At 30.1% G+C, this 26,176-nt stretch overlaps 1 protein-coding gene across 1 annotated transcript in view; it reads left to right on the top strand.

Moving 5' to 3' along the window:
• The window catches only part of shaker (potassium voltage-gated channel protein Shaker), a gene marked incomplete at its 5' end in the record, with an annotated part of 629,484 nt that overhangs the window by 411,175 nt on the left and 192,133 nt on the right, over window positions 1-26,176 (top strand). The gene's annotated exons all lie outside the window — the stretch shown is intronic.

The following is a 26,176-nucleotide window of genomic DNA, read 5'->3' as shown; positions in this document are numbered from 1 at the left end:
TAAATAACCATGATAATTATGATGATAATAGAAATATAAATAATGAAGTAAATAACCAGCAAAATCATTTTTTTTCAATAATCTTTTTCTATTCACAAGTACCGTGATAATGAGCATGATTTTGTTGATAATAATGACAAATTTAACGATAATGATCAAAACAATCATAACGATAATTATACATTAATATGAATAAAAGTGATGCTAGCTTAACAGTGAGTGTAATTTTTACTGATTTTGTTTTGTTCTAGGGATCGTAGGTTTGATTCTTGGTTGATGCAGATTTTTTTTGAAACTTTCTTTATCATTAAAAGTACAAATGTAACCCTGGCTGTTTTGAGGTGGATTTTTCTGTGGAAATTTTTTTAGAGTCCTTTCAGAGTTTTTTCCCTTGCTTCTTTGGTTTTCGAGCATAATGAAATGTGAGACAGACATGGCTATAGGTAGAGATTAGTGGAGTTAATGCACTAGCCAGTAATAGCCTTACTGGCAAGGAGTTGTTACGTAAATTTAGGGCTTTTTTGAGAATGCTAATCAGCCTGGATGGGATGCTTTGTTAAAGAGCGCTGGTTTATCTGGTGAGGAGTTAAAGTCCTAAAATATAGTGTTCCCTCACGTAAAAGGCTACACAGTGGCAAGGGAGCCTGCTGCACCATAGGTGCAGAGAGTATCAGCTTCACTAGCAAGGTGTTTCAGAAGACGATATTTACACTGGACCCGTGGATTAAGTATGGCACTAAAGGTTTTGAAATAGTTGCAGCAATACACCCCCTTTCCTTACACAGGTAGTGCCTATGAGGCCTCGTTAACCAGGTCTCAGCGATGTTGCTGTGACGCGAAAAAAATAAGAAAAAAAAGATATTAATGATAATGATAATTAAGATGATGATCATTATAAAAATAATGATGATGATGATAATGATAAAAAAATTAGTTTGTTGTTAATACAGACAATTACGAAAGTAATAATAATGGTGACATAATGTTCATAATTATAATAATAATAATGATAACAATGATGATGATAATAATAATAATTATAATGCTTATTATGATTTTTCTAATAACAATAATAGTAAACTATGTTTTTTATATCACTGATAATAAAAATAGTTCTGATAATAATAACTCTTATAATAATAATACAGATGAAAAAAGAGAAAATTAAAAACTTATAATAATTGTAATGTTCATACACAGTATAATGTTAACATAAATAAAAGTAATAGAAAATATAATAATCATAACATTGATAATTATTATGGCTATGATAGTAATAATGATGTTAATTATTATGGGCATAGCAATAATAATGACAATAATGATAATGACGTTGAGAATAGAGGGCATAATAATAATACATACAGCCATGAAAAAAGGATGATGATAATAATATTTTTAATAAGAATACTTATATTTTAGAAAACTATTATTTAAATGATATGATGAAATAAAGTGGTTGCCATGTATTAAAACGGCAAGATTAAAGATGAATCTCGTAAGAAAATCTAGGGTAGTTTTCCGAATAAGACCACCATTAATAAAAGCTTTGTGCCTCAGGTGGCTATTGCTTAGAGACATCCACAATTTTTTTTAATCTGATTGAAGACTGGTTAACTAGTGTCAGCCTTGTATATCCTAGAAAATACCGCGAAGTTGTCTAGCGAAAAAGTGCCATGCTTTTGAATACTTAAAAGTAAGACTTAACTAGAGGTCAGCTAATCAACTGGTTGAATGAATCCCAGCATAAAGATAAGATTAGCCAGAATAAAAAGTAGCTTGCATTGGCCAAATCAACGGTAGTCGCTTACTTACAAATAATTCCTGAGTGATGCTGAAAAAAAGCAGAAAAAAGCACTTGATAGGATGACAGAGATTTTATAAAGTATTGAAAAAGCAGTAGACAGACAGCCTAACCGCAGTTAGGAAATCATGTTTAGTAAAGTGTACCTCAAAAAAATCTGTGGACTTATGAAAAACCTTGAAGGTTGCTGTCTCAAGGCTATAGAAAAAATATTAGCTATAAAGACAGCTTGGTCAATTCTTGTCACTAGGCAGTCTTAAAAAAAAAAAAGTAGAGATGTTGTTGCTATTATTAGTCAGACGGCAACAAAGTAAAGCAATAAGAACAACAACAACAACAACAACAACAACGATGACCATTGACCATGGTAACAAATCGTTAATAAAAAAAGCCGGCATCTTCAAACCGCAAGAAGAAAGTGACTACAAAAAAAAGGCATTTAACAGCACACTCACTTTAAGAAAAAAGCTAGTAAATCAATTTGTTACATCCAAACTTCTGTAAGTAGAGGGTGAAACTTATAAAGTTGTTTTATACTCGTCGATACATTTCTATGGAATTGTTGACTCGTTGTTGTGGTATTAGGTTTTACTGAGTTATATGTATGGAGTGGTGTACGTTGAGCTGGCGTTAATTTTTTGTTAAAGTCTATGTTCTATGTCATGCGATAGTAGCGTATCTTTTTCGTCTTTTCATCTCACGTCCTTGTAAATGTCTATGTCAAGCAGAGTGTATTTTATTTTTCTCCGATATTTATTATATTTATTAAGGTTAAAACTATGTGTCAATTGATTAAAATTATAACATTTTAAAATGTCTAATAAAATTAAGTGATTGGTAAATTTTCAAATGAAGACGATTGAGTTAATCAACAACCCAGTTAGGTTTTATTTAATGATGTTACGGATTAAGAAAGGCCAGAAATAATTAATTTTAGGAATACTATAAATAAATAAGCTCCAGATTTGTATTTACAATTTCATACAATTTTTAGTTTTTTTAAATTAACTTACTTTTATGATCATTCGTTAGCCGCTGTTTGCGTGCATGCAGTCGCAAGATCTTACAAGGTTGGCTGCAACATTGTTTCTAATCCTACACAAAAGCACTTGTGGCGATAAAAATAATTAGGCTTCTGCATTTAACGTCGGAACCTTAGTCAACAGCTCATTTTTTCTTGTTCCTTTTCAATTATTCTTTTGGGCGAGTTTACAGTGGCCTGCTGTGCTCAAGCTTTTTTTACTCAGCCTAGTCACCGAACTCAGTTTCACATGTGCTTGAAATTCACGCTTCTTACATATAGCTTGGTCACTGAACTAAGTCTTTTATTCACTTGAAAGACCCAACAGAGTTCACTCGCTAACCTTCTCAGTTACTTTGGAGCACTTAATGTAAGACAATAGGTACATACTGTTATAAGCAAGGAGTTTTTATACTCTTGCGTTTAAGGAGGACGCGTTTAGTTGGAAATCTGAACGACTAATCAGAGCTTAACCTAATTAATCTTAACTGACACAAGCAAAGTCGTGGTGTATTAATTTCACAGTAATGATGTTAAGAACTTTTGTTCTTTGTGATTTTACATTTAATACAAGTTGCTGTTGAAATTGTGTATGATATTTTTTGTGTACATCCACAGTAAAGAATGTTAAAGTTGTTAAGTAATCACATTATTTGGTGCACTTGTGCAAATTAATTTTGTAAGAAATGCGTTTTGTAAGATTGTTTGTGGTTGCACGTCTAGTTCAAGATTTGTGACATTAGCTTGTATCGAAAGAAGTAAGTTATAAGTCACGTGATTGCAGAATCAGGTATACCACTTGATGGTTCAAGATTGCTGAGGTTTGGCTTTTTATAATTAAAAAATGAAACTTTGTGTTTTGGAGTAAAAAATATTAAGTATTTGACATGGGAAGTCACACCCCCCCCCCTAGCTGATGGCCGCCCTTGGCTACCATAAGTTGGAAAATGTTCTAACCCATGTCAAGTACTTAAAATCCAAACACAATTATAATATATATATTTACATATGTCTAGTAGTAAAAAAAATCAATTATAAGAATGAGGCATACAAATTATATTATACATATGAACTGATACAATTTATAAGGTTAATTATTATTTTTTGAGATTTTTTCGTTACAAGTCCGTGTTGAACTCATTCTTAGTAATGTTATGCTATACCTATAATTGAAAAATACACTGTTATTTGGAAATGGCAGCTTAATCATAACAATTCTGTCTAGTTCGGTAGGAATAAGGTTTGCACTTGATTAATAAATAAGATAATTTCAAGTTGTTGGTAACTTTTCTCTCTTTTCTCTTCTCTTTCCGTAAGTCATTATATGGTATGATGGTGCACTGTAATCGGAGCATAAGATAAGGTTGGTATATATTTTTTGTCTGGAACATGTTATGAACAATTGTTCGCTTGGCATGTGGATAGAAGTCAGAAGAGAGTTATCGGTTTTTTAACTTCTTAATTGCAGCTTTAATCGGTAGTGTATTTAACTATCCAATCTATACTTTAATCTAGGGCCTTTTTGTTTTTCACCCTTTGATTTTTAAGCAAAAGGTTTTTGTATTTAGTCGTAGTGACTCTTTCCACTTTGATATTTTTCTTTTTAGGATTTAAGTTAGTCCTTTTCTCACTGAAGACCTTTAGAGAATCGCTCAATTCTTCTAAGAAATGTGAATTTTAGAGTGCGAAGCATGTCTTTCCACCTTGATGAGTTGAAAGCGTTCTTCACATCCAAGGTCACTAGAAGAACGAAGGATCTCGCTCTATGGCATATGCATCGAGTGTTTGAACTGCTTTGACTACTTTATCTACTGCTCCTGTGGTAGACCCTTCTTTTCTAAATTCGTTCTGCCAGTGAGATAAGTCTTCCACGTTTTGTGTGGTCTGTAGAAGACGGGCTTTAAGCAGCTTTTAGTATTATTTTTAAGGCGTGTCCAGCATGCATAATAGCTTGAAAGATGATGGGGAGTTAGGCTTCCCCTTGCCTTTATCGATCAGCCGTGCGTTTTTCAAGGGAGTTGGAAACAATTTCTTTTGCAAACATGCATTGTATACTGCCTATAGCCATCTAATCCAGGGGTTTTTTTATTTTCAAGCGATCCAGCTGCTAGCTTAAGTTCCTTCTTGGTGAATAAAGGTACATCTTCTATGAGCTTTAAGTCCGCTCGATCTACAAGTTCTGGATTCGTGAAAAATAGCGTATCCACGATATACCTAATAGTATCCACGTTTTTGTTTGCAGTTGCTGCCAGTCTTACCAGTTTTTTTATCACTATTTAATATGCTTTGCCCCAAGGTACGTTATTTACTTCCTGCCACAGAGTCTACCAGCACTGCTTTTTGCTGTTCTTAATAGCAGTTTACGTCATCTTTCTTCTTAGCTAGTACTAAGCGTAACTTTGTCCAGCCTTTGGTCTATTTCTGGCCCTTTGATTAAGGCGTCTGTGTTTGAGACATCGGCGCCTCAATTTGGCAATTCTCTCGTTTCACCAGTAAGTTTAGCGTTTGCCGTTCCATCTTTTTTTCTGGGCAGGGAAGCCTTGCATACGGTTTTTATAAGTTGCATGGTTACCTCGATGAGTTTCTGTACTCTTTTTGTATTCAGGTTTGGTTCATTGCTTTGAATAGCAGCGATGCCACTTTCGACTTTTTTCGTTAGTCGTTTTGTATCCAGCGTCTTAACATTATATCCTGTTTTGCGTGCAATATCTCTGCTGTCTATCGTATCAGCAATTTTGAAGTCAATACATTAGTAATTACTACCATTTTCATTCCTAATTAACTTCCATTTTTTTACTCTTGGCGCCAAGCTCTTGGAAGCCAGTGTTATTTCTGGTATTAATTCGCCAAATCCCAGCCTTAAAAAAATTGTAGTCTTTTTATCGTTTTCAGGGACCAGTTCTAGCCTTGATGCCATATTTAGGACTACCCAGCCCCTAAAATTTGTTGTTGGCGTTCTTTATTTTACTGCTCTTGCATTAAAGGCTCTAAAGACTATAAGGTTACCCTTCATGCTATTTCGGATAGTATCTTTGAGGTTATTTTTTCTTTTTCTGTACTTCTCGATACTAGTGTTTGATGAAGTATAACACCCAATTAAAAAACCCACAACCCTGATATATATTTTCTTTTCAAACTCTTGGCATAAAATCTGGTTACTTTTTCTTCTGTCCAGAGCCTGTCTAAAGGCCCTGCACGCTCTAGATCCAGGCACATGATTGGTGCTTCCTTCTTCATCCACAGATTTACTGCATAGGATACATTTTGGTTCAGCCTCGCAGTCCTTGGCTCTGTGTTTGTCCTTTTGGCATCTTCAGCAAAGGTCTGATTAGCCCAGGCCTCTGTAGAGAGGCGTGTCTTTTCTGCCCATATCTCAGGCACCTATAGTATCACTGGACAATGATCCTGTACCTTAGTCAGCACCTGATTTATCTTACTGCTATCATTCCTTTTCTCAAAAATGACAAAGCACCAGCCTCATCCATTTAGGCTTGCGCCATTTTCTTCTGCCATCAATTTGGCAGTAGCATAGCCACTTTGATATTGTCTGGGTCTTCTTCTACGGTCTTAGCAGCCTCTTGGACAGCTTTTATTACTTATCCCTTATCAGTGACTGACTCTAAGTCCAATTTCTTCCTGGTAACTCTAGGTTTCCTTGATTGTACCTTTTCTGCAGTTCCGATAGCTAATGAGATGGCCTGCGTCAACTTCTCTTTGTCTTTGGTATTTTTGGAGAGCTCCACTGGAATACAACCAGTCTTTGTGCTGCATATTTAAGTAACTTCTGCACCACAGCCTTTCGGGTTAATAGCGTTACGGACTGCTTCTAGTACTTCCACGGATGATTTTCCTGCTGCTGGTTTTACAAGTATGCCCTTATTTCTTTCCTTTGCCTTTCTCTACTTTTTCATTTCCTTTCCTAGCTCATTTTCGTTCAAAGTCGGTATGCTACCTTCCTTCTAGCAGCTACTTACTGCTTGCGGTTTGCAAAAGCCTGCTTTCTTTTGCTAATAACTTCCTTTCACAGTTCATCATCGTCGTCGTTCGTCCTTTTTTTTGATGCGCTTCAATCCTCGGTAGCTCCATCGTCTCTACCTCCCTCTTTTGAAGGCTGTCTGATCACATGAGCTAAGAGATGTCATCAACACTAACATCTTCCTCAGTCTTCTCGTGGCAAACTTTTAAGAGGTTACAGATTTTTTTCAGGTAAATTCTGGCTTACTTAACTGTACTATAGACGTTTGGTTGCCTGTCAATAGCTTTTTTCATACTTTGTTGAATGTCTGCCATCCTATCTAGTACCTTTTCCTCCTTCTTCTTTGTGTCACTTAAGGTTTTCTATAGGTGAGCGACTACCGTTGATTCAACCAGTGCCAACTAATGTTCATTCTGGCTATTTTGGTCTACATTCTGTGATTTGTTGGTCCGATCGATTAACCAACCTACAGTTGTCATTTGCTTTCGGATTTAATAAAACAAAGTACTTTCGTGCTGGATGTCTTCGTGGCCTCCACCAGAATACATGAGGCAAACACCAGCCATTCGGGCTTTTACCAGGTCGGAACTGGCAGTGGATTCCCGCTGAGAGGTTACCGACTGGCGTACGTTTTTTTTATTAGTGTCACATGTGATTGGTTTCATTTGAAAACCAACCTTACATTGTTTTACGAGGTTTTTTCCTTAGCGTTTTGGTCTACGGGAACTATTTTATTTTGTTTCAACCCTTTACGGACACAAGCTTCAACCACCACAGTGCCTCAGAACCATACACCCGTAGAAAACTTGAATTTATTTGACACCCAGAGAGCACGCACTCCATAAGCTGACTGCCACAGTCCGTGGATCATTATTATCATTATTATCATTATTATTTATATTATTATTATTATTATTACTTATTTTATCATTAACACTTCAATTCAAGATAGCATTTATATTAAAACTATTGTCAAGTTCATTATTATTATAAAAGTTATCTCCAATAACATTTTTATTATTACTATCCTAATCATTTTTATTATTATTATATTCTTTATTATTACCTTAATCATCATTATTATTATCATTATTATCATCATAATTATTACTATTCTTATCATCACTATCATTTTAATCATTATTATTATCACGATTCATATTAATATAAATATCATTATTCTCATCTATATTATCATTATCACAGACAATATATTTTTTATCACCGTTATCATTGTTCTCAAATAATTAGTGCTATCAGCGATACTAATCGTATTTTCATTATCATGATCGGTATCGTTATTTTTATTGCTCTTGTTGCCATTATTATTCTTGTCTTTCCTATAAAAATAATTTTGATTATTGTTATTACTATTTGTTCGATGTGTATGACTATTTCATTACTATTATGACCAATTTCTTGTTACTACAGTTGTTTTTATGAATAACTTTATTATTATTAATTTTATAATTATTCTCATTATTACTGTCGATACTTTGATTACAATTTATATTATTCTGATTTATTTTAATACTACTGCTTATTACCATCTTTGTTATTATTATTTTTACTATTATTTTTCCTATTTAGTTAGTCTTATTTTGCTTATCACAATTATTATGATTATATTACTATTTTTATAGTTACTATTATTATCCTTTTTCTTGTCATCATAGGAAGTATTGCTATTAGTAATATAATGACAATTATGATTGCTGTAATTATTTTATGAAAATTTTTTATTAGTTTTTGTAGTTGTCAATATTTTTTCTATTTTCACCATCAGTATTGTCATAATAATATTATTGTTTTAGTCTTAAATTAGTATAGTCTTTATTATTATAAGCATTTTAATAATATACATTATAATTAATTTTATCTGTTTGATTACTATTTTTATGACGATTATCTTAATTATTATAGTATAAAGTTAATGTTATTATAATTATTATTATTATTATTACTATTATAATTATCATTATTATTACTATGATTATAATTCTTACTGTCATCATGATTATATAAAAGTTTGTTGTTGTTGTCATCATTATCATGATTATTATTATTACTTATATTATCAACAATTACATAAACATTATCATCATGAATGTTATCATGTTTATTAGTTTGGGATTATTACTTCTATTATTTATTTTACCATCTTTATGATTTTACTTATTATCATTAATTATTAATATTATTCTTATTGTTATTTTTGTCATCATTATTATGATTATCTTTATAAGGTTTATAACCATTATTACTATTATTATTTTCATAACTGTTGTTATTATTATTACTACCATAATTATTATTATCGTTTTTACAATTATCATCACAATTATTATTATCTATACTTCTTATATTGTTATCGATACTATAGTTCTTATTTTCATGTTTTTTCGTAGTAATATTTTTTATTATATTTATTGTAAATTTTATGACTATCATTACTATTTTTATTGTTGTCAGGCTTATAACCGCATCATTTATGTCACTTTTTTTATCACCATCATCATTATTATCACTAGCATTGCTATAATAATCGTTAAAATTATGATCATTAGACTTATTATTACTTATATCTTTAATATTATTATAATTATCATTAGAGTCATTAACAATGTTGCCATCATTATTATTATCGTCATAATTATGATTATTATTATTCCTATTATTATTGTGACAATAATGGTTATTGTAGTAATTTTTACAAGTATTATCATTAAATTTATCATAATTATCATTATTATCACTATCATTATTTTTATCAATATTATCTCAACATTTTTACCATCATTGTTATTGGCTACATAGTTATTTAAACTTTTACTGTCATTATCGTCCTTATTATCAGTATTATTATCATTTTTATTATTGATATTATTATTATTTTTATCCGTTCTATGATAATTACTGTTATCATTTTAAGGTACTTAATTTGTTTACGTTGCGAGTTCTTACTACTAGTAACTACATAAGGTCTTCAATACTGTTTAACAGTCATATAATTACGTTGTTATACAGCCTACTTGTTTTCCTTAGAGCTAATAGAAAGTTCTCGTTAGTCACCTTCCTTTCTCTTGGGTTCTCCATGCTCTATCGAGATAAGGCGTTTATTAGATGTTAAAATTTTTCAACGGTCAAACTGTTTGCTATGCCCTTTATATGTGAGAAATACTGTTGTTTACAGCCTCTTCATTTTTTTGGCTTACTAGAAAAGGTTTAAAGCTGTAATGAAGGTAGGGTTGCTTTACCTTTTGCAGTTGAATTATTAATAAGAAGAAAGCTTGACAGTGATTGCTGAATTTTTTCAAGATTCTTTACTTTAATGACTGTCAGTGATCTAACTTTTGAGTTAGCAATCTCGATGACAGTAAAAACGACCTTTTTACAACTATTCTAATCTTTGAGTTTTTTTTATTTTAGGGAGCTTATAGTGATGGATACTTAACGTTTTTTAATAATCAATTAAGACAATTAAGTGTGCTTAAAAATTTTGTAGTGTCTGTGATTTAATTTTAACCATGCTGGTAGAATTTCTGTGAAAGTTTGTAAGGTAAGGACATAGGTTAAACTAAGCCTTAAATATCTTATCCATCATGACAGTGATAAGAAAGACCAAAACTAGCTTTCAACAGAGTAACGTGGTTGACAAAAATGATGTACTCTATATACAACTTTTACTAGTCAGTGGTTAAACGTATCGAAATGAAAACACATTTAAAATCAACAGCAGTAAGAAGTGAGTGAGAGAGAGAGAGAGAATCATTAATAAAACGTTTTGCATACTTCAACGAAAATAACTCTCTTCTCTGCAGACTCTGTAACTTGCAGCCCAGGACGACGACAAAGAACGTGCACAACCTAGCAAAGACGAGAAGAACTTAATTTTGTGTGCAGAAATTGCTAAGTAAAACTCAAAGAGAAAGTTGAAAACTTGTGATCTCTTCTTTTGTCTTCACGCTACATGCCACAAACGAAGTCAAGTCTATAAGTTTGTCGTTTTGAAGTCGACTAAAACTAAAGAACAGTGAGACGTTTTTTTCTGAACCTTCAACGAAGCTATGCTACCAAATGTTAATCTTCTTGAAAATATAATTTAAAACTTAGTATTTTAAAATCCTATTAAAATAATAACCGTAAGAAGATGTTTTATTGCTTAACAGTAAAGAAAATATTATATTATTAAAGTTATCTTACCAAAATAAGCAATGACTAATAAAACATCTCTCATACCTATGACAAATGTGATACCTATGAGGACAAGAAAAGTAAAATACAATTTTATACAACCAAAACATTGCTGACATCCATGTGTTAAACAAAAATAATAATTACTTTAGTCAAAGTAAACTAATTGTTATAATTATTTAAATTCGTAAACGTATCATCAAATTAGTTCAATTGTACCTTACTACAATATTTATTAGGTTAATATTAATGAAGTAACTTAAAAGTAAAAGATTTGTAGTAGAACAGTCTAAGTTAAGTATTATACAATTACAAATTAATAAAGCTAAAACAGTCGTTAAGCAATTGTAAAGATACGAAAAATAATGTTTAAAAAAGTCATAATATTATGATAAACATAAAAGTAGCAAAAATTAGAAAATGCTTAAGATAATCATAATAATGATCGTTATAATAATAATAAAAACAGTAATAATAGTAGTTATAAAAGTGATAATTATAATTATAATAATAACACGCATAATAAAGGTATAAATAATTTTATAAAATACATAGACATTGTAAAAAAAACATAATTTGAAATAGTAGTATTTATTACGTTGTGATATCAATTTTTTTATATTTCTTACTATTATGTTCATAAAAATGGTAATGTTTGATGTATTAAGACAAATAAAATTTCTTACATTAAATAAGAAAAAATATTAGTTTTACTCTTACTGAAAAATATAATGTGATTTAAAAAATAAAAATTCCAATAATTGTCGAAGGTTCAAGCACGTTAACACTAAGGTTGTTACAAATAATAATTTATGAAAACATATTCAAGCATATTTGAATTATACATGCAACAGAAATAATAATAAGTATGAATCAAAGAGAAACTAAAAAAAGTGAAAATATTAATAGAAATGTAAAAAAAAATAACGAAAAAAATAATAATAATAGTTATGATAAAAAGAGTTATTATGATAATAATAATCATGATAAATGCAACTTTGAAAAAAATCAGAATATATTATGACAATATTAATGATAATAATAGTAAAACTAAAAATAGCACCTATAATAACAATAATAATAACAATAATAATAATAGTAATAGTAAATGTAAAAATAACAATGGTTATAATCAGAATAATTATAATAGTAGCCTAATATTACAAAATTAATTGGTAATTCTCCAAAACAAATTATTGCAGAGTTTCTTAATTTTTTGTCCAACTCAATCTTTTATTTAGTGCTTTTTACTGCTAATGCAAGCTTTCATCATTACTTATTTAAAAAACTTGATCATGCCTTTCAGAAAAATGCGATTGGTACTGTCATATTGTTATTTTCTTATACATAGATATACAACATAAAATAGAATCATGTGAGCTTTCTGTTTTGCTATAAATGCAAGCTCAAAACATCGAACATTGGTTAACCGCATTCAACCAGAGGCATCTTTAACTTGCTATGATGCTAAAAAACGCATTGTCCAGGAAAAAAGTGCATTTATAACGTCTGTAATCTGTCTTTTATAGCTTAAGTCTACTCTTGACTTCTACAACTGGCGAATTCTTTATACACGTAACAAATAATGTGTTATCAAAGGCAACTCGACAACATTATTGGTATCAGACAACACTAAGAAGTACTGTATAATGAAAGAAGCCCACCTGATATGGTTACGCTGATAGCAAAGAGAAAAAAAAGAACAACATCTTACCAGCCCTGGTCTCATTGGTATAGTTTAAAACTACACTGAAAAATACTGCTTAAAGCATGAGGGAAGTCCAAAGCAGTTAATACACTAATGAAGTCTAGTCATAACAACAACAGTTATGGTAATAATAGCGATGACAGTAAGAATAACCAGAATAATAATACTGTTTTGAAACGTTTTAAATAAAGTAGTAATAATAAAAATAATAGTATTTGAAATAATGACAAAAATAACATCGGTTATGACAGGTCTAATTATAACGATTATAGTGATACTGATAAAAATGAGAGAACTCTTTAAAAAAATTATAAACAGTTATCATAGAAATTATGATCACAATAAAAAAGATAATAATGATTATAATAGTAAGCCTAACGATACAAATTGTAAGGATGATGATAATAGTAGATAAAGAAAAAGTAATTATTAAATAAATAATTGTATTAATATAATGAATGGGAACAGTCGTTATAACAGTTGTGCCAAAAAAAATCAAAATAATCATTATGAGGAAAAAAGGAATAATAATAATGAAAATAGCAATAGCAGTAGTAATTTTAATTACCATAACAATGAAAATCGAAGCATTTCTTATAATTTAAACAGTAGAAATGATGATTATAGTACTAAGTATGGTTATACTAATAATTATCGTCACAATATTGATATTATAAAAAAAAGTGATAATTGACATAAGGACTATAATTATAACAATTATTAAGATATAAATGGTAGTAATACATTTTGATAAAGATAATTGCAATGATGTCGACAGTTATCGTACTATCAATAATAATAATGACAAAAATGATAATGACGATGACAATAATAATTATGATGATTTTAATAGTGATTATAATTATGACGATGACAATAATAAAAATCACAACTAATTAAATAATAATATAGATAAAAGGGATTGTAATAAAGACGATGTAGATAATACTAATAATAATGATCATAATGACAATTGTGACAATAAAGATCGTACATAAAACAATCTTGGTAGGGATTTTTATACAGATAACAAAAGTATTAACGATTATAATGATGGTAATAATAATGATAATAAAAATAAAAACAAAAATTGTCATCATAAAGTTGATAATAGTAATTAAGACAATGATGGTCATAACGATGTAAATAGCAATAATGTAACTAAATATACAGATTTTTATAATAATAAAGATAATAGTATCAACAATAACGATGTTTATTATTAAAATAATAGTAATATTAATAATAAGGATTCTGATGGTAATTATGATAGTAATTATAATAAGAATGGCAATGATAGTCATAACAATAATGATAATGATGGTAAAAACTATTATCATGAAAATGATAATAATAACGATAATGATAATAATAATAATGATAACAATAATACGAATAATACAAATATTTGTAATTATTATAATTATACTGTGAGTTATTATAATAATAATAATAATAATAATAATAATAGTAATTATGCTAATAACGATATAAATAATAATGCCATAAATGATAATTATAATCCATTATAATAAGTTGTAAATTTTTCTGTTTATAAAAATAATTATAATAATAATGATAAGAATGACAACAATACAGTTGATGATAAAATTTATAATAAGAACGATAATAATGATGATGACGATGATTATGATAATGATAATGATGATGATGGTGATATTAATGTTATTGATTATAATGATGATAACGATGATTATGATATAAATGGTATTCACAATGTTGATAAAAATTTTAATAGTAATTATTATTAAGATTAAGATCATCATGAGAATAAAGCCATAAATAAGAATAATGATGATAATATTTATGATGATCAAAATAATAATGATAAATACAATTATAATGTTAAAGAAAATGATAATGATGATGATGATGTTGATAATAATAATAATACTCATAACAATAACAATAATGAAACAATCATTACTATACATTATTAACAATGATTAAAATTATAATAATGCTATTAATGATATAAATAGTAATAGTTATTTTACTGTTGATAATATTAACAATAAGAATTATGTTTATTATAATAAGGATAATTTTTATGTTTGCAGTGATACTTATAATGTCAATAATGATAGTGCTGGTAAGGATAACGATAATAAGTTATATAAAGGAAATATAAACGACTACGACTATGATAATAATAATTACAATAAAAACAAAAATGATCTTGACTGATATAAATAAAATCACAATAATTATGACAATGATCACAATGATTGTTATAAGGATAATTATAATATTCATAAATATAATGATATTAATGATAATTATATTTAAATGATAACGATAACAATGATTATTCTAATTATAACAGTTATGATAACAATGAGAATAATGAGTGTCATATGGAAGATGATAAAGCTAATGACCATAAGAACATAAATAATCTTAATAATACGCAAAAAAATATCATACTAATCGTAACAACAATGACAACAATTTGTAACTTTATAATGATCATGATGATAAAGATACACTTATTGGTGATGTTAATGAGAATTTTAATGATGATGATAATAATAATGATAATGATAATGATGATGATGATGATGATGATGATGATGATGATGATGATGATGATGATGATGATGATGATGATGATGATGATGATGATGATGATGATGATGATGATGATAAAGATGATGATTATGATAACGACGATGATGATGATGATGATGATGATAACAATGATGATAAACTCTTTATGGTTATGATGGGGATGCAGATGATGATAATAATAGTCATTATATTACCAATAACAATGATTATTATATTAAGGAAGATGACCACGATGATTATGATATTGATGATAATGAATATGGTTACGACGATGGTGACGATGGCGATGACAATTGCAATGTTTGTGATAATGCTGTTTACATTGGTGATAGTTATAATAATGTTTATGGTCGTTACGATGATAATGTTGATGTCAATGTTTATTATAATAATAAAATGAAGATAATGATAACGATGATGACAGTATTCATGAAAATTATAACAATGTGAATAGTGATGATGATAGCGTTATTGATAATAATGATTATGATAAAATCAATGTTAATGATAATGAGAATAATAATCGTCTATCATACGAGTGCGGGAAATCGTCTCGCACAAGTTGCATACAGTTTTTTTCGAAATAAGTGTGCAGAAAATAGGTGTTTTTCTCAATGATGGTAGTGTGGAAAATCAATTTTTCCGCCCTCGGGTGGTTTTAGGAGGCTGGTACTTCTTAGGGCAAAAAAGCAGTTTTCCGGAACTCGTTCAAAAAGTCTATTTTACAAACCTCGTTACGGACCTTGCCTTCAGCTCGGGCCGCAAACCTCTCGGTTCGCAAACAGAGACTTTGCAAACTCGTAGAAAAATTTCTATTTCTACATAGTGTGTGGAAAAAGTGTGTGGAAAAGGTTTTTGTCGCACATTTTTTTCGCATACTGTGCGGAAAAACCTTTGCCACACACTTTTTGACACAGTGTACGGAAAATATTTTCCGCTTACTATGTGGAAAAATCGATTATCCACACTTATATCAGTGCAGAAAACACCTATTTTCCGCATACTATTGCGAAAACTATATTCTATTGTTTATGATAGTCATTGTTATTGTAGTACTAATCATTGTCTTCCTTATGATTATGAAATTAATAAAATTTATTACTAGGTTTATTATTAGGATGTTGTTTGTGATTAAATTCATAGTTATGAAAGTAATGATAATGACCCTCTTACTAATGAAAATGTTCACTTTTACAAATTATGCTAATTTTGCGAGTAACTTTATTTATACCAGTGTAACCGATATAAGCTCATTTTATAGTAAACATATTATTAATTCTAATGATTATGATAATGATGATGATAAAATAAGTGATGATTGTAATGGTCGTAAAAATTGTAATGACAGTGATGATGAAAACGATAATTACAGTCTTACCTTCTGTGACGATGACAAATTTTGTACTGTTTATTACAAGATAAGTGATCCTGATAATCATGATAGTACAAATGATGCCCTTAATGATTATGATGATGATGATCATAGCAGTGATGGTAAAAATTATAGAGAAATGTAAATACCCCGATAATCATACTGTTAGGAAAGTTAGTTATAATTATAATTAAGATTATTATTTAATTTATAATGATATTGTTAATGATAGTTATTATGATATTTATAATAATGTTAACAATAATGTTAATGATGATAAAAATTATGATAATGATATTTATTATGACATTGGCAATATAAATAGTTATGCTATTAAGAATAAAAGATTATTATTAATAATCAAATTACTCATATAACGTTTATTATAATGTTATCAGTTATAATGGAGATATTGACAGTTATAATGTTGCTTATAATAATAATGATAATTTTGGCAATGATAATGGTGGTATAGATAAATCTGAGTATAAGAATGATAACTGTACTTACGATTTTGCTTGTTATAATGTCAATGATAATAATAGTAGTAGGCAGTATAATAGAAGTTCTGAGAATAATATTTATATTGATGCTTATAATTAAGATAAGGAAAATGATGATAATAATGGATATTATAATATTATCAATATTCATTTTTAATATTTTAATATGAATGACTTTAATGATATTGAAGATTATAAAAGTTTAATATATAATAACCTTTTATTTTTCAATAGAGATTGGATTGAACTAGCTGTTAGTTGAAAGCAAATGTAAAAATAATTTGTCTTTTTTTTTGGACGTGAAGGCAGAATAAGAAATAATCCTCTTTAGATGCAGATCAAATGCACTACCTTTTATATACTAAACAGTTGACTTACTACTTGAGCTACCAATGAGACGTACGTTTAGTTATACTGTACGTTCAGATAAGTTACTATTTTAAGTTTTAAAGCTTTTTATTTCTGAAGCTAAATTTTATCAAGTACATAAGAAAAAAAATTTAAGGCTCCTAGATAAGTAAGAAATTGAATATTATTCTTACAGGTTTACAAGCAGTTTTTATACATTTATCACCTCATTGCACATATACGCACACAGTGGAACTTTTATATAAGCACTCTTAGAACTATATATACTTTTTTCGATATCAAATGTAGGTCTGATGTTAGGGTTATTTTCTGATTGGAGACTCGAAATTCTAATATAATTAAATCATGCAGCATCTTCTATTATTAAATATAAATAGGATGAAATTAGAAATCAGTTAGAAGCAAGTTTGAAAATAAATTTAATATTATTGTATGATGGTAAGTAAAAATAAGAAAAATATCCTTTATAAGTACAGATAAAGCGTAAAACCTTCTGTTGACTATACAGTCGCTCTCTTACTATAGGTACCATGGAGCCACACATCCTCTTACACTGTAGGTTTTAATAAGTTCCTTTTTATAATTTCTCAATTGTTTGTTTCTTAAGCTTTATTTCAATAGGTATAAAATAAATAATTCTACTGCTTGTAGATAAGTCCAAAATTTAATATTACTTTAAGAGGTATACAAGCAATTTTAATACACTTACTGTTTCATCAGCACATAAGTAGATGGCTTTTGATAAGCACTTTTAAAACCATCCATACGCTGTCTTGATGACAAATGTATGGTCTGTTGTACGAGTTGTTTTCTGATTTAAGACTTTGAATATTACAAAATTGTATAAGTCAGCCCCTTCTATTAGTTAATACAGAGAGCATAAGATAAGCAATGAGTTAAAGGAAAATTAAAAAATAAATTATGTATTGTTTTCTGGATGTTAATTAAGAATGAAAAAAATCTTCGCTTGGGTTGTGGATTAAATGAACAAACTCCTTTTTCCACAAACTAACATCAGACGATACATTTGCTGTCGAAAAAGAGCAGAGATATTTTTAACAGTGCTCTTATAAATGTGCTACCATCTTTATATGTGCTAATGCGACAATAAATGTATCAATTTTTCTTATATACTTAATCGAGGAATATTTACTTTTTAACTTATTCAAAACCATTTAAATAATTAAAAATATATCAACGAATATAGAGCTTAAAAAAAAGCTCTATAACGAGGAATGATAACTTGTCTTAACGTACAGTGCAAGTGAATGTACGGCTCTTTGGAAGCTCAAATGGTAGAGCCAATGTTTATTCAACAGGAGGTTGTACGTTGGGTTTGTACCCAGGTAGAAAATTTTTCTTACTCTTACTTTACATAAAAAAATTTACAAGTAATTAATTTTTTTATTTGCCTTTAACTAAGTGCCACATACATTCGAAGTGATACTGATGATATAATGATGGTGATATGAGCCATGATGGTTCTTATGTTAATGATAGTTATGCTGATAATAAAAATCATGGCGGTTATGGTTATCATAATGATACTGATAGTATTTCTGCTAATATTTATCATAATGGTTATAAAGAAAATAATTTTAGTCATAATAATGATAACGACAATCAAAGTGATGACGGTCTTCGTAGTTTGTCTTAAACTGAACGTCATACCTACAAAAATTTTATAACACGTTCATAATATGACAATGCTATTATTATTTGAACAAATTTTTTTAACTGAACTGCTGGTAGTAGATAAAAGACTCTAAGGTAGTTTAATTTATAATAATTTTTGATTGTTAAGAAATATTTTTTTTAATACAAGTTTTTCATTTTTATTAGAGAATACAAATAAATAAAATGGTAGGAGAATGAGCTGCTTCGCGTGGTACAAAAATTAAATCTTATACTTTTAACAAATTAAGTCATCTAAGTTCGATAAAAGGCTTTATTTAATTTGTTGAAAACAAATTGACTTAAAAAAGATTCTCTTATCCAAGAATTTTAAATACACAGAGAAAATCTTTTGACAGTTTTACCTCTGTATGTATGTAATGGATTAAATGTGATTGTATTTGAGTAATAGTATCATGCAAAATCCTGGTATTATTTGTGTATCCCAACGTTTTCTTTTAGATTTTCTTTATTTGAATTTAAAATAAGAAATAACTTTCAATGATGTGAATATTTTATATTATTAAATAACTTTACATGATATGAAAAATTTTATTTTAAAATAAGACACAATTTAACTTATACCTAGTCCATGGGGGCTGATGACTCTAATCTTTAATCTTTTGCCACACTGAAATGTCTGCAGAGTAAAGGGATACTACCTTTTCACGTTTTTTTTTTTGGAACATGCTCATGCTTTTGGAAAATCCCTCGGACAGAGAAGAAAAACCTGCTCATACTCCCTTTCCATGTGAAACACCGCCTGCGATAGAGAAGGAAAAATGCCTGTTCAGTCTCTTTCCCACCACTAATTTATTTGCTTCTACAATACTGCTTGCAAGAGAGAAGGAAAGCTCCAAATCTTAATTTTTTTTTTTTTTTTTACTCTTTTGCAACAGTAGCAATCAATAGTTATCATTGGAATTCATTCGGCACATGGGACCATGCTAAGGGTGACTTTAATAATGATAATAATCATCATGGTTGTAATAATAATGATAGTGGAAACATTAATGATGGTAACTATGGTTATTGTTGGTGATAATAATTATTAAGGACATAGAAATGTTAATCATGTTTAATATCACGATAGTGGCGATGATGACGAGAATGCTAATAATGGCAAGGTTGATAATGATTAAAAGGATAATGATTATTATAATGTGGTTAATTATAAGCATTGCATTTATAATGATGATCAAAGTTTTGATAACGATAACTTTATTCATGATTATAAGTATAGATTAACATGATCAAAAAGTTTTCTCTAATTTTATGTAGCTAACTTTCTGTGCCAGTTTTTTTTAATCTGCCTAAGAGTGCAAGCACGCTGCAGCTGAGGTTTGACTTTTGTTTTCATGCCAGTTGATATCAGTTTTGTAACCTAAATAAAAAATTTTGATAATGTTTAAGAAAGACTAGGTAGTTACAGTCAAAATTAATTAAATAAATATTTAAGTTTGATTGTATTATGCTCAGCTCTGTTAGAATAATAGACGTAATTTTGCTTACTTCAACAAATATTTAGTTCTTTTTGCTTAATGATAACGTTTTTTTGTAGCAATTACCTTACATTAAGTGTACTTATACCTTTATGTTTATGTTTTACTTTTACATTGTATCATACCACTTTCTCTATTTGACTATTATGACACGTATTTCTTATTCTATTGATAAAAACATTATATCTTCGTTCATATCTCTTGCAAGGCAGCTTATATATATTATCATTCAGGTTCACACACAACGGGAGAGCATAACAGTTCAAGTGTTTTTCAGTAGTTGTTAAGAATCTAAGTAATTCTCTTTACTTCCTTAATATCCTACTCTATAATTTGACATGACTGGCTCTGCTTATCCAGCGCTTCCTCCACATACAGCTCACTATGTATCAAAAACTCTGTTTCAAGCCCCATGTTTATTTTAAACTTTCGAGATCCAGTATTTAAAAATATGTGAAAAATGTAAATTTGTTATAAAAATTCCAATGTATTAAAATAAAACAACTAACATGACAGGGGCCTACAGAAAATAAAAGCCCAAGTAAGCAAGAACCTCTTTTTTGTTTAATTAAAAAAAAATAATTTGTATTAAGGTAAATTGTACAAAAAAATTATAAAAATAATAATTACGGATGGATCCAGCTACAATACAGCTCAAGAAATTCAAATAACAATCTATTTACTACAAAACAACTTTTAAAAACAATATTTATTTAATAAAATCAAGAATTTTACTTAACAGTGGACTCTTACGTCTACATAATGTCATACACTTCTAACAAAAATTATTTAATTTTGTTTTTAATTTACTACTTATTCTCTTTATAACTACCATTAAAGTCATTATTCTTAGCAGTTGTTAGCAAGTCAGCCTTACTGCCAACATGATTATTACAAACATTACTTAATGCCAATTCTTTAACATTAATTTTACTGATAGTTGCTTCATCAATGTTACTATTGGCAACATCTATGATAATTGCAATGCATTTTATAATAGTGCAACTTTTATTTGGACTCATTTTTTTGAACACAACATTCTGATACAGCATTTATAGTATATAATAAGGGATCACAGTCCACATGGATGTCACAAAATGCTGTTGAGAATTAAGATGTCGAATAAACCAGCTTGAAGTCAAGTTGACGAAGATTTCGAAATGTCTGCTCCCCCACTACGCACTTAGTGCCAATGTTTAAGTGCCGCAACGTTGTGTAACATCGGTGTATCCACATTAATTTTTTTTCTTCTTTGCTTCAAAACTTTCCGTGCCGATTTTAGAATACTAAATGCAGAGGCCAACGTGCATCTGCAAAGAGGTGAATCACAAGATTGCTCGTAGCTAAGGTATTACGACCATGCATGACTCACATACATGTACGCTGGCCTATGCTGAGCGGAAACAACGAGCAAAGTCAAAACGAAGTAATTATGAAAATCAATTGATGCAATAGTTTAACTGGGAACAGCTACACTAAAGTTTAATATTAGATATTAGCATAATGTTAAAAACTAGAATAACTTAGAGTTAAAACCCATAGGCTAAGCGAGAATAGTAGCAAATGTTAAAATTATTACATATTAATAATACAACCTGTACACGTTGCACCATTAAACCTGCACACCATTAGCCAGCAACAATATTACATAAACCTACGAAAGCAATCTTGTTGACTTTCAAAGAAGAATCCGATTTTTACCATTCATGTTCGCAGGCTCATAGTTTACTGTATTACCTGTTTGTATCGCGTTAACAATTTCATAAACATACTGCAAATAGCATAAATCGTAATCTTGTTAAAAAACTGTCATGGTTTCAAATGTCAAGGAAAACGGGAAAGTAAAGGCACTTCCCCCTTTCCCTGACGCAGAGATGTCGAGAGAGAGTCCGCACTCTTACCCCAACATGGGTAACGGAATTTCCGATTCTCCAGGGCACCCCGAGCCGACTTTCTCTCCTACGACAAGCAGAAAAACCCATAGTTGACCAAATGATACTAACATTTTGAAATACATTTACAACTAACAATGAATAAAAACTATTGATAAATTTAAGTAAGTTAACAATATAATAGTTCACGACAAGCCCCCACTACTGTTTCTATAGGTGTACGTGTTTTAACCAAAGAAACCGCTGTTGTTAAATAATCATTCATGATAATTTATCAGTCAGATCAATGCTCACGTGTACAGCGAAAAAGCTAGCAATTATAACAGTTATTTACTACTAATAAGACTATTATTAATATTATAAAGTACCGAACACTTATTTTATCAAACCTGAATATTAAGCGATTTTCACCGCTCTTTTTGCATTGGGTTCGATTAAATGGGTGACAAACGGTTACTACTAGTTAATACTTATTAATACTGCATCTTAACATTAATATAAGGTTATGATAAAATCTTGTAACTTTTGATGTAAAAAGGAAAGGAAGGGCATGAGTAAGTGAATCATCTTCCCTTCTCTTGACGCACAGAGGAGAACAAGCCGAATGTGGGATGTGCCAATTTCTGAGTGGCTAAACTAGAGCAGTTCTAGCCAATTAGATTTTCAGCTATTGTCTTTTCTCCAAAATTTCCCCCAGGCAAGTTTTCCTGCGTTTTTCGAGCCAGCGCGTGACCGTGGTCCGCTTCTCGCAATAAAAAGGCCCGTAGGCCCAGAGAAAAGTTCAGTTCAGTTCGGCACGCGAAATTCGACGATACCCTTTAAAGTAGACTGAGTAGTGAGAGCCCGACTCTGCTACAACTCAGTCTACTACGAAGCGAGGACACAGTCAAATTTTGTTACCACCCTCGAACGATCAACTGGTTACCAGAGTTCACCTCTACTGCCACTTGATCTTCTTCGAGCGCAGTTTCTGTCTACGCTGGTTCAACGCCTGTAGCAACTTTTACTTTTAAATAAAAGTAAGTGACCAAGTATCATATTTCTAAAGATTCTTTCCTCATATCAAGTGTTTCCTTTTGCGCGAATGCCATTACTCGCCATAGTATTGGTACCCGTGGATCACTGGGAAGTATAAAGTGTTTTCTGTTTGCGCGAACGCCATATTAGTACCTGCGGATCACCGGGAAGTATAAAGTGTTTTGTTTGCGCGAACGCCATTACTTATTATAATATTAGTACCCGCGGATCACCGGGAAACATTGAGTTTTTTGTTTGCGTGAATGCCATTACTCGCCATAGTATTGGTACCCCTGGATCACCAGGAAGTATAAAGTGTTTTTTAGTTGCGCAAACGCCATATCAGTACCCGCGGATCACCGGAAAGTATAAAGTATTTTGTTTGTGCGAACGCCATTACTTGCTATAATATTAGTACCTGTGGATCACCGGAAAACATAAAGTGTTTTTTTTGCGCGAATGCCATTACTCGCCATAGTATTGGTACCTGTGGATCACCGGGAAATATAAAGTGTTTTTCGCGAACGCCATTACTTGCCACAGTATTGGCACCCATTGGTCACCGGGAATAGAAAATTAGCCACGCACATACCATTGCTCTCCGTGGTAATAATACCATCAGAATAACAAGGACCGATCAGATTAAGGCAAATACTCACCACAATATTAGTGTGTCAAAGTCAAATTACGTACGATACCCTTACTCGTGACGGTGTTAACAGTTTTAAGATCGTGAAAGAGGTATACACCACTCCTGGTAAAAGAAAGCCGCGAGCAAGTGCATCAGAATATTACACAGCAGTCAGTCTTAGTCACGTGAAAGCAGTCATAGCCCTTTTTCGAGTACCACGTCGTTAAGTTGAATTACCCCTTTAACCCCGCGTCCCACCTACGCGCCCAGTGTGAGTCCCAAGCTATTGAGAGAAAGCTTAGGCCCAAAAAAGACGTTGCACTGACGTAACAGTTGAGCTATAATCATCGTACATTTTTAAAATTTTTACATCATAGCATCAAGTTAAAATTCTTTTCATTAAAAATACAGGTGTAAAACTTCAATATATTTAAACCTGACCGCTGTACTACGTATAGTACGTTCTTACAAATTTAAATTAACTTAAACTAACTATTTTAACTCCAGAAGATCCTACATCAACCTTTTTTTTTAATTTTGTTGAAAATATCAGCTAACAATTAGTATTAGCAATGATAATAAAAAGAAAATTTTGTTTAGTGGAATATCGATGATCGTAGTTGACGAAAAAATCTAATTTTTAGACTAATTTTCTTTATATGACTCGTCAATTTTAGGAGCCCGCAATTCAATTTATGTAAGAGCATCCTTAAAAAAAACTGTATACTTTAGATAGCTTGAAAAAATCAAAGGGAATCGGGGCTATCGAGGTTTAAAAAAGTTCTTAGTTAAAAAAAAAAATTACAAAAAATTCTGTTTTGGCAGAAACTTCTCAATACATTATAATTAAAAACAACTTTTTTAAACAAAATGCTGCATTTAAGTAAAATTAAGTTGGAAAATACGAACTTTTTTCAGAGATTTACACACTTTAAAAAATGTTATTTTTAGTGATTTTTTTTTTTGTAATTTGTTTTTTAATATCTAAAGGTCTTACTTATCAACATATATTTACAACTCGTATTTTTAAAACTTTTTTCACACCTTTTTTTAAACAAATATTTCTTCAAAGCGCAAAAAAGTTTTTTTGCTTAGTTGGACGTTTACTTTAGACAAAGTCCCAAAATCTCAGTTGTTTTATCTTTTGTGCATTAATTTCTATGGGAAATTTATGATTTTCTACATTCTATTAAAAAACTTGAACTCGACTTATGTCTTAAAATCGTAAGTAGACTGATTTATCTCTACTTACGTCTGTGTGTGTGTTTGTAAAATTGATTTTTTTCGATTTGCCTTAAAAAATAATGTGTAAGAGTGACAATGATAATAAAGATGGTAAATAGACTCCATGTAATACTTTACGATCCGTCCAAGCAAATGATATGTTATTTTTTAAGTGTAAGAGTCTGCATGTGTTCTTCTATGCCACTGTTTTGTTGTCTAGTCTTCTATTTTTTAACCATGGCTTGGTTTTTTATTTAAATCACGTTTCTTTTTTTGTGTGTAAAAATACACAGTTATAAAAGTTAAAGGATGGAAAATTACGAAAAAGTTAAAATACACGAGAACATTCAGAGTCAGGCTAGCAGTAAAAGTTATAATGACTAGTGCACATTCAGAGGGGCCAAGTATAAGATAGTTAAGGAGATGGCGTTGAAGTCAGAATCATCTATTCTGGTACATTTAAAACCTTTAGGGCTAAATATGATGCAATAAGAAGGATTGTATAAAATAAAAAGTAATTTTTAAGAAAACAATTATTACTAATAGACAGTTTATATGTATACAAGTCGTAGTAGGCGCTCAATGGCTTGGTTGGCTGGTTTGTGGGTTGGCACGCGGGAGACAACAGTTTGATTCCTGGCCAGCGCGTCTCTCCCGAGCAAGTACCTTTGTGGATTTTCAGATGTGCTTTTTCACC

This window comes from Copidosoma floridanum, unplaced genomic scaffold, assembly GCF_036245765.1.
Source record: "Copidosoma floridanum isolate Cflo_tuat_1 unplaced genomic scaffold, Cflo_Japanese_pri ptg000020l, whole genome shotgun sequence".
NCBI lineage: Eukaryota > Metazoa > Arthropoda > Insecta > Hymenoptera > Encyrtidae > Copidosoma > Copidosoma floridanum.
Note: the sequence above shows the minus strand (reverse complement) of the source record. Positions and strands in the feature narration are given on the sequence as shown.